At 41.0% G+C, this 13,655-nt stretch overlaps 1 protein-coding gene across 1 annotated transcript in view; it reads left to right on the top strand.

Annotated features, from left to right (window-relative positions):
* The window catches only part of PELI2 (pellino E3 ubiquitin protein ligase family member 2), a 204,296-nt gene that overhangs the window by 87,018 nt on the left and 103,623 nt on the right, over nucleotides 1–13,655 (top strand). The window lies entirely within an intron of this gene.

Here is a 13,655-nt window from a genome sequence, read left to right as displayed (position 1 = left end):
AAGGGCCCAGCTGCAGGCAGGTGTGCATACGTGGCAGGGGTTGGGGGGGGGGGAAGGGGGGTTATGGGGGTGAGGATAAAGGAGCTCCCTTGTGATCAGTTTTCCCTTATAAAAGGGAATGGGGTAGTAGGAAGGAAGCTTGAAGAAAGAGGTAAGGTAGAGTGGGAAGAAAGTTAATTCAATAAACAGAATTGCTGGGTAGCATTGAGAGCCCGCTTGAGAGTTGAGACTGATTTAAAGTGACACTATCTATGTTTTTCCAGTGTAAATATTTTGCTGCTGGGCTGTGGCTATGGAAAAAGAAGAAAATTGGGCTAGAGTCCGACAAGCAGGACAGAGAGAGGTTTTTACAGGAGAGATTAAAGTGATGAATGGAATTTCAGTTTGATGAAAAGGGCACTAAATGGATAATTAGAGACGTCTAAGAACTGTGGTGAAGGGATTTGATGAGAAGTTTTATATGTATGGTGTGAGGCAAATAATAATAACTGCATTATTTTCAGGAGAAGCAGTTGTGTCCCAATCCTTTATTGAACAGTCCATCCTTTTTTCACTGACTTGACTTGCCACTATTGCCATATATGAACTTCCCATGTAATACTGGAGCCCTCTTTGCCTCTCCGTTCTGTTCTGTTCTGTTCCCTGGATCTCTCTGCCTCTTGCTCTGTGGGCACACACTCCTTTACTGTGGGGCAGAGTAGCTTCCTTCAGGCCCATGTGTAATATTTCTTCAGACCCACCACCTGGAATGGAGTTTCTTGGTAAGAGGTAAGTTCATCCTCCGCCATTAGCTATTGCTAAATTGTCTGCAAGATGTCTGTAGCTGTTTTACATTCCTACCAGCAAGATACAAGTTTCTATTTCTCCACATACTTACAAATACTTGATGTTATCAGACTTGCATTTTGCGGAGGGGATTTTGTTGACCGTCTCACTCCATCATGCTGGAAGTTGGAAGTCATAAGGCTTTAGGTTTTAATGTAGTCAGATAAATCTGTTTCTCCTCCCCGACTTTTTGTGACTTTTGCTTTTGTGTCTCTTATTTAAATAAATCTTTCCCTGTGCTGATGCCGTAGACATTTTCTGATACTGTCTTTTAATATGTTTTAAAGTTTTGCTTTTTATAATTAGGACTTTAAACCATCTGGAATTGATTTTATGTAAGTTGTAAGCTAAGTAAAGATCCAATTTTGTTTTTCCATGTCGACAACCAATTTTCTCTGTCCTTTCCCCCATTAACTTTCTCAGTCGTGTACTAAATTCCTACATAAACATGTGGCCCCACGTATATAGCTCTCTATTCTCTTCCATTGGTCTGTTTATCCCTGTACTAGCATACCTCGGAGATATTGTGGATTCGGTTCCAGACCTCCACAATAAAGCGAGTATCGAAATAAAGCAAGTCATACAAATTTATTGGTTTCCTAGTGCATGTAAAATTTATGCTTACATTATACTGTAGTCTGTTAAGCATGCAGTAGCATTATGTCTAAAATAAATACCTTAATTTAAAAATGCTTTATTGCTAAAAAGAAATGCTAACCATCACTAAGCCTTCATCGAGTTGTAGTCTTCGCAATAGTAACATCAAAGATCACTGATCATTAGATCATCATAACAGATATAATAATTTGAAAAAGTTTGAAATATTGCAGGAATTATCAAAATTTAACACAGAGACACAAAGTGAGCAAACGCTGTTGGAAAAATGGCACCAGTTGACTTGCTCAATGCAGGGCTGCCACAAACTTTCAATGTTTAAAAAAAAAATGCAGTATCTGCAAAGCGAAATAAAACAAGATATGTACTAACACCACACTTTTAATTACTGGACCTTATGATAAATCTTAATGTTTGGTAAGATAAGTCCCACCCACCTTGTTCTTCAGGAGTGCCTCGACTGTTCTTGGCTTTTTTCTCTTCCAAATGAATTCTAGGATCAAATTGCCAGGTCCTGTCAAAAGGCATGTTAAAGTTTTGATGGGAATTGCATGTAATTTATAGATCAATTTGGGATAAAAGTTGTACAATATTGAATATTCCTGTCCATTAACATGATTTCTCTTTATTTAGGTTACTTTCTATGATTTTCAATAAAGTTTATTTCCATAGAGGTTTTCTCTTTTTAAAAATTTGGTCCTATGTAACTTTCAGTTGTAATTGCTATCATAAATATATCTATTTTTAGAATTATGTTTGTTTGAAAAATGGAGTGCTATTAATTTTTATATATCCGTGCATATAGTTTTTGGCTCCTGTTTTCTACTTATTCTTTGATCAATTTTAACAATTTTCTATTTTCTTTTGAATATCATCCCTTTGCTCTGGAATTATTGACAAAGTTATCCATAATATACACTTATATTTCTTTTAATCATTCATATCTGTAATTATATCCTTTTCTATTCCTAATGTCATATATTTTTGTTTCTTTTTTCCTTTTTTTTTTGCTTAAGTATCTTTTACTCAGATTTTCAGTCAGATTCTTACTTCACTTATATTGTCTACTGATACTTATTTTCTTAAATTTCATTAGTTTTAGCTCGTATCTTTTCTTACAGAGTAATTCTGTAAACAAAAACAATTTTATTACTGTCATGTGTGAGCCAGAAATTTCTATCTTGCTGCTCAAGGCCTGTCACGTGAGAATGATCACATGATGTTTCTGAATCATCTTTAGTGACTGTCCTAAATGTCCCCACGTATTCATGTTTGGAAACTGAATGTCTCAGTCCTGCACGGGCTCTAATAGAAGCCATTTAATTCTGTTCCATTTGTGTGTTTATACTGTGTTTAGTCTGGGTCATTTCTTCGCATGTTGCTGCTGAGGCGGAATCCAGTTAAAGAACTAAGAACTTGGAGAATGACAGTGTCCAGCTGATCATCCAAGAAGGCAGATTCCCAAACTTAATTTAAAACCATTCTTTATTATCAGGGATATTATATAAACAGCTCATGCAGCTCAATATTAAAAAAACAAACAACCCAATCCAAAAATGGGCAGAAGACCTAAATAGACATTTCTCCAAAGAAGACATACAGATGGCCAAGAAGCACATGAAAAGCTGCTCAACATCACTAATTATTAGAGAAATGCAAATCAAAACTACAATGAGGTATCACCTCACACCAGTTAGAATGGGCATCATCAGAAAATCTACAAACAACACATGCTGGAGAGGGTGTGGAGAAAAGGGAATCCTCTTGCACTGTTGGTGAGAATGTAAATTGATACAGCCACTATGGAGAACAGTATGGAGGTTCCTTAAAAAACTAAAAATAGAATTACCATATGACCCAGCAATCGCACTATTGGACATATACCCAGGGAAAACCATAATTCAAAAAGACACATGCACCACAATGTTCATTGCAGCACTATTTACAATAGCCAGGACATGGAAGCAACCTAAATGCCCATCGACAGACGAATGGCTAAAGAAGATGTGGTACATATATACAATGGAATATTACTCAGCCATAAAAAGGAATGAAATTGGGTCATTTGTAGAGACGTGGATGGATCTAGAGACTGTCATACAGAGTGAAGTAAGTCAGAAAGAGAAAAATATCGTATATTAACGCATATATGTGGAACCTAGAAAAATGGTACAGATGAACCAGTTTGCAGGGCAGAAAGTGAGACACAGATGCAGAGAACAAACATATGGACACCAAGGGGGGAAAGTGGCAGGGGTGGTGGTGGTGGTGTGATGAATTGGGAGATTGGGATTGACATATATACACCAATATGTATAAAATAGATAACTAATAAGAACCTGCTGTATAAAAAAATAAATAAAATAAAATTCAATTTAAGAAATGGAAGATTATATTTAAAATAATACTCTAATTAAATCTATCCACTGCTTCTTGGTTCTTCCTGTTGACTTCTCAGGGTGTGGTTAGCAATGAACCAAGGTTTATAACTTGCAGGTTTGAGTGAAAACCCTGTTATAAACAATTAGATTTAATGGTTTACAACATTTTTGACATATTTATTCTGATTAACCCCAGACCCTATCGGTTACATAGACAGAAAAAAGTTGTTTTGGTAAACTAAAATGTGTGAACATACATGATAAACCAGGCTCTCAGCTATTTCTTCAGACCGTATTGATGTATAATTTGCGCTCAGTTGCCTGGGATCCAGGATTGCATTCTGCTCCGCTGCAGGTTCTGTGTATGGTCATGCCATGTACACAGGTGGTACTCCATAAATCTTGCCTGACCTGATTTGATGGAGTGTACCTGCAGTTTACCTTCCCTGTAGAATCCACCCTACACGTGTGGCAACACTTGGTGTATTCACCTTGTAGACAGCAGGTCCGTATCAAGTCTAGGTGTCTTGGCAGTCAGCAGTTTAAGTGATTAATCGAAGAGTTTGTACAAAACAGGGAACAATGATTTAAAGCCAGAACTCAAGGCCTTAAAATAAATGTTTATACTCTTTGCAATCTAGTTTGTAGTTCATTTTCCAAATATTTGTTGTTGTTGTTGTTTTTGTTACTTGAGGAAAACAGAATGTACTCCTGTCTACTTTTCTTTGCTTTTCCCATACCACACTGCCATAATCATAGTGAGAACTCAAGTATAGGCTGCTCACTGTCTGCCAGATATTGTGCTGAGGGCTTTTCACATATTTCCTTATTTGCCCTCTCAACGGTCTTACGAGGTAGGACTTGATCATCTCCATTTTTAGAATGAGGAATCCGAGGCACAGAGTGATTAAATAACCTCCCCACGACCACACAGCTGGTGAGAAGTGAGGTGCAGACTCACACCTGGTCTGTCTGATGCCCAAGCCTGCTTTCATAACGACCATACTCTGTGTTGTTTCTGTATTGGGGTACAATCCAGAACTGGAAGTGATGCCTAAGAAGGAAAGAAATCTTATTAAAAGATGGTGAAATAATCAATATAACTACCATTCAACCAAAAATACAATCCTGTGTGTTAAAATCTTGGATATTAGATTTTTGGAATGTTGATGATTGTAAGTGAGCCGCCTCCAGTCCAAGCAAAGATGTTTCTGAAAAAGAAGAAGAGTAACTGAGTTCCTGACTCAGGTTTCCTTATTAAAGTTCCTATTAGACTAGTTTTTGATATCAAAGCAGGATTTAGCAGAAGAACTATTGGCATTTTTATTAATTCTCTTGCATTTGCATTTCAAACATTCTGATCCTTTGGCTCACAGATTTTGCCTGGTCTAGGGGCCATTAGTGATCATTAGTAAATGAAGTTGTCAAAGGATCCCACAAGTATGTTTGGATTTCACAGGACTTCTTTTTTACATCAAAAAGGCACACGTGGTCATCTTTAGTATTAAAGTACATCTAATCTAGGCATAAACACCAAATAAAAGAACATTAAGCTTCGGTCTTTAAATGTACACCCAAGGCAGAGCACGGGCCTGTGAATTTAGAGCTCTGGAACTTGCTCCCTGCTTGAGACTCCAAATAAGTGATTCACACTCTGAGCCTCAGTGAGGAAGCTGTAAAGTGAAACTGTAAATAAGTCCTGTTTCCTGCAGTTCCTCACATTTCATTATTCCATCAAAGGATGATTCTGGATTTGCTGGCTGTTTTTCCATGAAGATGTTACTTAGGAGAAATGTAGAAAATATAGAGAAAGAGAAGCTGGAACCCATGACAGATTTTTTTCATTTCTCTTTAAGTAGGCTTGCAAGGTGCCTTCTACTTAATGTAAGATAGCCTTTCTTCCTGGCGTTTTGGACAATAATGTATCCAGTGGTGACAGTTATCCAGGAATGGGTTAGGGATTTTAAAAAGTATAACAGGGCCACTGTGTACAGTAAATTTTACATGCATTTAACCAACAATTACTAAGGGCCTACCGTATAGATGTTATTTTTTTTTTAAGAAAAATATACTTCCCCCTGTATAATTTGGTTGAATTGTATTGTCAAACTCCACCTGAAACCATTCCGTTCTCATAGGCTCTCATCCGTGTAAATTGCAGAGTACTGTGAAGTGAAGTGATGCTTTTGAGCTGCTGAACGTCTCTGCTCTTTGAGTGGGTGGCTCAGTTGCCCTGTGGTTTACTAAGATGCAGTTAGGAATGTTTACCAAGAATTCGGCTAGCTAATTACTGACAATAATCTCATGAACCCACGGTCAGTCGGTACATATTCTTTTTCTATAAAAGCTGAATTTTGACTGCTGAGTCGTTTTAAAGTTCAAACAGGCTTCTTAGCCTTACAATACGAATAATATTCACTATGACTGCAAAAACATATTGAACGTTCATTATGTACTAGGTATTGTTCTACGCATCTGACGTGTTAACTCATCTCATTCTTGCAATCCAGTGAGATTGTAAGAATCTGTTACCCCTGTTTCATAGATGAAGAAACTGAGGTACAGAGACACACACGGGGTAGCTTGCCAGGGTCACACAGCTGGTAGGTAACAGTGCCAGGTCTCCAAACCCACACTCTTAACCAACTTAAAATTACCCAACTGGGACCATGTGAGGTATTTTCATAAAGAAATACTCTTTTATTGTCACCGAATAACAAGGAGGATGCTTGTAAAAATGGAAGGGAAAAGTAAATAGAAGATCATCCCTTTAGCAAAAAAATTATTTTAGGGAAGTTTGCCTGAAATGTAAAAATAACCCTGTAGTTAATAATTACTTTTTCTTTTTTGCTTAGTTTTTGGTTTTTCTAGAATGGCTTCCTACCGCCTCCTGTAGAAGTGCAAATCTCCTAGATCGTCTGACTCATCAGTTACCTGTCAGCTCTGTTTTTCTTAGTGGGGACAGGCCTCCTGGAACCTCCACTCATTCACTTCACTCAGAATTTGTTACTCTCCAGGTCTGCTCACTCCCTGCCAGCAGCCTGCTTGCTGCCTCTGGAGGCTTCCCTAAATGTCTGATGGTACCTGTCTGTTCTCACGTGAGGCTGGGATCTGGGCTTGGGGAAGGCGCGGGCTCCTGTGGTTTGGAGCTGCACTGCAGTCGATGGAGTCAGGACAGAGCCTTGTCTTCTGGGGGATGTGTCTCCAGATGTGACGCAATGAGGAATACACAACGTACCATCTGGGACGTGCTCTTCACAACACCTTTAACCTGAATCTGACCATTGAGACACAGCCAGACAAGTCCAGATCAGGGGGCATTTTACAAAATACTTGGACTCTTCAAAAATGTCTATTGTGGAAGACCAAAAACTTTAAAAAAATGAATGGCAGGGGAGTGGTTCTTTATTAAAGGAGATTAAAGAGGCAGGAGACCGAATGCAGTGCGTGATCATTCCTTGGATCCCGGATTTGTTAAAAAAAAAAAAAAAAATGCTATTAAAGTGCAGTTTTTAAATACTTGGGGAGGTTTGAATATGGGATGGAGTAGATAATCACTGTATGAAGGTTAATTGCTTGTGTGTGGTAATGGTATAATGAATATGTAGGAAACTGCTAAAATACCTAGGAGTGAAGTATCATAATGTCTGCAACTTACTCTGAAGTAGTTCAGCCAAAGAAAAAGTATATTTGTGTATATGTACCTCTTTTTCTCTCCACATAAAACATACACGCTATATCTATAACTCTCTGTCTATATATACAGATACTACACTACCTATCTATCTATCTATCTATCGAGAGAATGGGTGCACATGAGCAAATGTGGCAAAAATGTTAACAATTTTGAATCCAAATGAAGAATATCCAAAGTCTTCTGTAGGTTAGAATATGTAAGAATGAAGTTGGGGTGGAGAATCAGCCTAGCATTTTTGTTATGTTGAGTCATATGGCTCTTCCCCTCAAGGTCAATTCTGAGATGAAAACTTTCTCTAACTTTGTGGCAAAACACATTTACAAAGGAAATCAAAACACAACTTTCTGTTTAAAATGTAGAAGAGTTAAGAGTTTGAGATTAGAAGATGAGATTTTATTGATTCTAAGAAATATTTTTTCACATTATAGTAACTGAAATTAGAATATGATTTTACAAAACTTCGCATCTTAGTATTGTGTTGTAGCAGCATTTTGAAAATTTGTATCTTAGTGGCACATTGAGTTGTGATATGCCTTTCAGTAAACAGTGTTCTGAGATTTGGAATATAGTATTTAGTGGAAGACCTGATTTCTGGACATAACAGAACCTGAGGATGGGAGTGGTGTGTGTTTTGCTCCTCCTGTAATGCGGACGGACTCCTGATAGCAGGGCCTGGTGCACAGAAGACGCTCAGCAGAATGCTGATGAAGGAGTAAATGAATGACGTGTAGATTTCAGATTTTTGCAACTTTCAACTGTAAAATAATGAGTGACATTTGTTGATTAACTATGACTTGATGATTATCAGACTTAGTCCAATTTTTGTTGTGAAAATTATCATTAAGCTAAAATTGTTGATTGAACTTCATTTCGTACATCCATTTGTAACTGAGGGAGTCCTGTCGTTAAATTGAAACCTTTGGTATCAATTTTTGATGTGCATTTCCATAGTTCTGATTTGGCTTTCTTTTGAGTTGTGGGTCATTCCAGTGAATAGATAATCTGATTTTTCTGAATGATGAGATGGGGGCTCAAGGGGGTCCTGGCATTAGGCTGAGGATCAAGGGAAGGATGAGAGCTTTTTTTTTTTTTTTCTAATTGAGGGAAAATGGGCATGCTGAGAGGGTTTCAGATAGCTGATCTTTAATGTTTTGATGTGTGTGTGTATAATACATATCTATATACTTATATGATATATGTATGTATATTTGATGTATAGTGTGTGTGTGTGCGATGTATATATGTCGATATCCTCCATATCTGTAAACTTCTGGGAATTATTTGATTTGTTGTGAAACACTAATGTTTATTTGTCAGAGTTGGACAATGAAGGACAAAGAAATGATTCAGAATTCAGTGAAACCAGTTAAAACATGATGTTTATGAGGACACTTTCTTTATAATTTATTTAACAAAAACTTATTGGGCACCTGTTAAGGGAGCCTGTACTGTGCCAGCTGCTTGTGAAAGGTCTACTCCTCATCCTCGTTGAACTTGCAGCCTGGCGCAAGATACTATGAGTAATTATGGGTGTTGTTTCTGAAAGGGATCATGCCCCCTTTAACCCCCATCTCATATATATACAACAGGAACTCCCACCCTACCCTGAAAGGTAGAGAGAATCAGCTTCTACAGAAAGTGACTTCTCAGCTGAGTCTTCTGAAGAAAGATGAGGAGTTAACTATGTTAAACGGAGAGCTGGATAGAAGGATGGAGAGAAAGTGTAGAATGAAGAAGAAAAAGCCAGCGCAACGGCCTTGTGGCTGGAGAGGATGATAGGGCTTCCTGCCTTTGGGAGGGGATGGGTACAGAGGCCTGAGCTGTAAGCAAGGCCGAGCTCCCCAAAGGACTTGTCAGCCCCAGTATCGGGCAGGCATTAGAGGGCTTTCGAAAGGGAACCAATGGGATCAAAGTCCCATTTTAGAACAGTCACGCTAGTGATCTTGTTGGCATTGCAGAAATGATCAAAGATTTCGAAGATTGGTGAATACCTGGAGGTCACTTGGGAGCTGTCGTAGCAGCCCAGGTAAGAGGATGTGATGTTTTAGACTTGAGTCAGTGACAATGGGAATAGAGAGAAGTGGACAGATTAGAGTGATATGCATGTAGTAGATTAATTGGATGCTTGAATCAATCCTTTGATTGGTTGGATGTGGCAGGTGAAGACAGAGCAAAAAGGCTAGGATGACTTCCGAGCAGAAGAAGACTTGCGGACATGGAGGGATGGTGCGAATCCTGGGGAAGGGCCAGGAGGGTAGGAAGAGATGATTTCTGTTTTGGATATGCTAAATTTGAGGCGTCTGTGAGACTGACAAGTGCTGGTTTTCTGAAAGCTCTAAAATGAATGGGTCTGGGGCTCAGAAGTGAGGTTGGGGCATGATGAGGGAGTTGACAGAAAGATGGTTTTAGAGAGAACACATGCCCCTGGGGAGAACTTTTAGACTGATAAGAAGACTGGGTGTATCCGGAGGGCCCATTGGAAAGGGAGGAGTCTATGAAGAAGGATCCAGAGGGTGGGAAGAGAACTTGGAGGGGGCTCCAGGACCAGGGAGGGAGTGGGCAGCAGGCCCTGAGGCTGCGAAGAGGTCAAGCAGAGTGGACTGAAAAAGCCCCACGAGATGTACATGTGCGAGGGTCACGGGGGACCTGACGGATGTTGGAGAGCTGGGAGCGGTGGTGTAGACTAGATCAAATGGACCTTCAGGTGATGAGGAGTGAGCATAGCAAACTCACGCAATTTGACTGAACAGGAGATGAGAGTGTGGTATTGGTGGGGGAATGGAGTCAAGGAAGGGTTTATTCATATTTTTTAATATGGAAGAGTCTTGAACATGCTTAAATGTTAAGAGTCATGAGCCTGTGGGGAAGGGGAGATTGAAAATATGGGGAAAGTTGGATAATTTTTTTAAAAATTAATTTTATTTGTTTATTTTTGGCTGTGTTGGGCCTTCCTTGCTGCGTGTGGCCTTTCTCTAGTTGCGGCGAGCAGGGGCTACTCTTCGTTGCGATGCGCAGGCTTCTCATTGTGGTGGCTTCTCTTGTGGTGGAGCACGGGCTCTAGGCATGCAGGCTTCAGTAGATGCAGCACGTGGCCTCTGTAGTTGTGGCTCACGGGGTCTAGAGCGCAGGCTCAGTAGTTGTGGCACACGGGCTTAGTTGCTCCGCAGCACGTGGGACGAGAGTGTGATAATGGTGGGGGAATGGAGTCAAGGAAGGGTTTATTCATATTTTTTAATATGGAAGAGTCTTGAACATGCTTAAATGCTAAGAGTCATGAGCCTGTGGGGAGGGCTTCCTGGACCAGGGCTCGAACCCGTCTCCCCTGCATTGGCAGGCGGATTCCTAACCACTGCACCACCAGGGAAGCCCCGGAAAGGTGGGTAATTGATTGGACAAGCTCCTAGAGGAGGCAGGAGGGGCCTGAGCAAGCGTAACATCCTCGTCCATTAAAGCAGGAGGAAGGAGGAAAACTTGGAAGCAGAGATAAAGATAATGACTCAGTGGAAGAGTAAAATGAATATTTAAAAAGTAAAGCCATTCAGTGGTTTGGAAAGTAAATAAAATTTTGTACCTTCAAATACTGTTCATGCGGAGCCAAAGGTAAGGCAGATGCCGCTGTCGAGTACAGCAGGGACCTCTGATGGCTGTTGGGGGACATTGGTGTCCCGGGAAACCCCTGGTGCTGAATCTCAGGGTTAGGAAGGAGTTGGGAAAGGAAAGGGAGCAGTTAATTAAATGCAGTTGAAATACAAGGCTATTCCAGGTTGCTTCCATGTCTTGGCTATTGTAAATAGTGCTGCTATGGATGTTGCAGTGCATGTATCTTTTCAAATTACAGTTTTCTCCGGATATATGCCCAGGACTGGGATAGCTGGATCATATGGTAGCTCTATTTTTCGTTTTTAAGGAACCTCCATACTGTTCTCCATAGTGGCTGCACCAATTTACATTCCCACCAGCAGTGCAAGAGGGTTCCCTTTTCTCCACACCCTCTCCAGCATTTGTTATTTGTAGACTTTCTTGTTTTTTTTTTTTAATAAATTTATTTATTTATTTATTTTTGGCTGTGTTGGGTCTTCGTTTCTGTGCGAGGGCTTTCTCCAGTTGCGGCAAGCGGGGGCCACTCTTCATTGCGGTGCGCGGGCCCCTCACTATCGCGGCCTCTCTTGTTGCGGAGCACAGGCTCCAGATGTGCAGGCTCAGTAGGTGTGGCTCACGGGCCCAGCTGCTCCGCGGCATGTGGGATCCTCCCAGACCAGGGCTCGAACCCGTGTCCCCTGCATTGGCAGGCAGACTCTTAACCACTGTGCCACCAGGGAAGCCCTGTAGACTTTCTGATGATGGCCATTCTGACTGGAGTGAGGTGTTATCTCATTGTAGTTTTGATTTGCATTTCTCTCATAATTAACGATGTTGGACATTAGGAAGTAACCTAAATGTCCATCATTTAGGAATGAGTAAAGAGGATGTGGTATACACATACAGTGGAACATTACTCAGCCATAAAAAAAGAATGAAATAACGCCATTTGCAGGAACATGGATAGACCTAGAGATTATCATACTAAGTGAAGTAAGTCAGACAAAGACAGATATCATATGATATCGCTTATATATGGAATCTTTAAAAAAAAAGATGCAAATGAACTTATTTACAAAACAGACTCTCGTATGGCTCTCAGACACTGGCTGTTAACCTTTGATGTGGAACTCTGTCAAGTGTTTTCTGAAATTCCAAGATCACTGCTGCTCCTTTTATTGAAGTTGTCGGCGCTATCCTCAGAGGTGTTTGCTGCGTGCTCTGTGAGAATGGCGGGCCATGCCCAAAAGCGGGATGCCTGTGCCTAATCAAGATGTGCTCGACCAGTTATCAAATAAGGGCCCTTGGTTTTCAGTGATTACATGGCTATTGGATTGTGAGTCTGCAGCGAAATCCTGGGAAGATGGCGGAAATTAATAATGAGAATTACCACCCAAGAGCAGAGCGAACATGGGCTTTTAAGATTCCAGAAGTGCCTCGTTCCTCATGGCACTTAGACACATGCTAAGATGACAAGATCCTAATAAATAATATTCTGTGCACATTGTCAGCGAGGCCAGTAGAGCAAAAAATTACTGAATAATATGTGTAAGCCCTAATATTGTTGTCATTGTCACCATATCACAATCAGAACAACGTCCACGGTTGGCTCCTGACTGTGTCACAGTCACGGTGCTAAGAACTTTACACACACTATCTCATGAAATTGCCTCCCCAGATATTTTTTGAGCATCTGCTATATTCCAGGTAAGCACTGGGGATATTAGGCTTGATAACCTCCAGGAGTTTATAGTTTAGTAGGAGGTCCTTGCAAGAAAATCAGAAGTCCCACTAAAACAAGATATGGCTGAGTTGCGTTAGGAACAGGGACTGATTTTCTAGCAGGTTCATTTTCCTTCACCAGACCGTATTTCCGTAGAAACATTGTCTCACACAGTGTGGATAAAGCACGATGAAGCTTAATTGTCACCTAGACCCAGTGGGAGGAAAGGGGTGGGGAGGACCGGTAGCAAAAGAGGGTTGGTAAGGGCTGGCGTGGCATTGCTCCTGGGGGCCCTCAGCACCGGCTGACGGCTGAAAGGGGGGCAGCTGTCAGGAAGGCTGAGGCCTTTCATGTCTGGCCAGAGTGGAGGGTGCCTACGTTGGCAGGGTCTGCTAGTACAGGGCAGTGGCCCACCCAGGAGTGGACCCTGTTGCCTTTGCTGTCCTGGGGAGATGGCCGTCATGCTTTCTCTCTGGAAGGAGTCTGGACCCTTATCTAGATGACAGGCACATTGGGGTTGTCAGGAATACAGGACTGGGACGCACACAACAGACCTAAAACTCTCATCTTTTTCAGACTTAGAGGCGATAAAAGCCAGACTCCTCTTGCATGTCAAGCCTGGCCTTAGTGCCTGCGTTCAGAGTGCTGTCTGTGTTATCATGTTGTATGAGCCAGCTTTATAGAGAGAGCTTTAATTTAGGTTTAAGAGTCAGTCTGGGGACTTCCCTGGTGGTGCAGTGGTTAAGAATCCACCTGCCATTGCAGGGGGCACGGGTTCGAGCCCTGGTCCGGAAAGATCCCACATGCTGCGGAGCAACTAAGCCCGTGCGCCACA

This window comes from Eschrichtius robustus, chromosome 1 (genome assembly GCF_028021215.1).
Source record: "Eschrichtius robustus isolate mEscRob2 chromosome 1, mEscRob2.pri, whole genome shotgun sequence".
Lineage (NCBI taxonomy): Eukaryota > Metazoa > Chordata > Mammalia > Artiodactyla > Eschrichtiidae > Eschrichtius > Eschrichtius robustus.
This window is presented reverse-complemented; position numbering and strand designations above follow the sequence as displayed.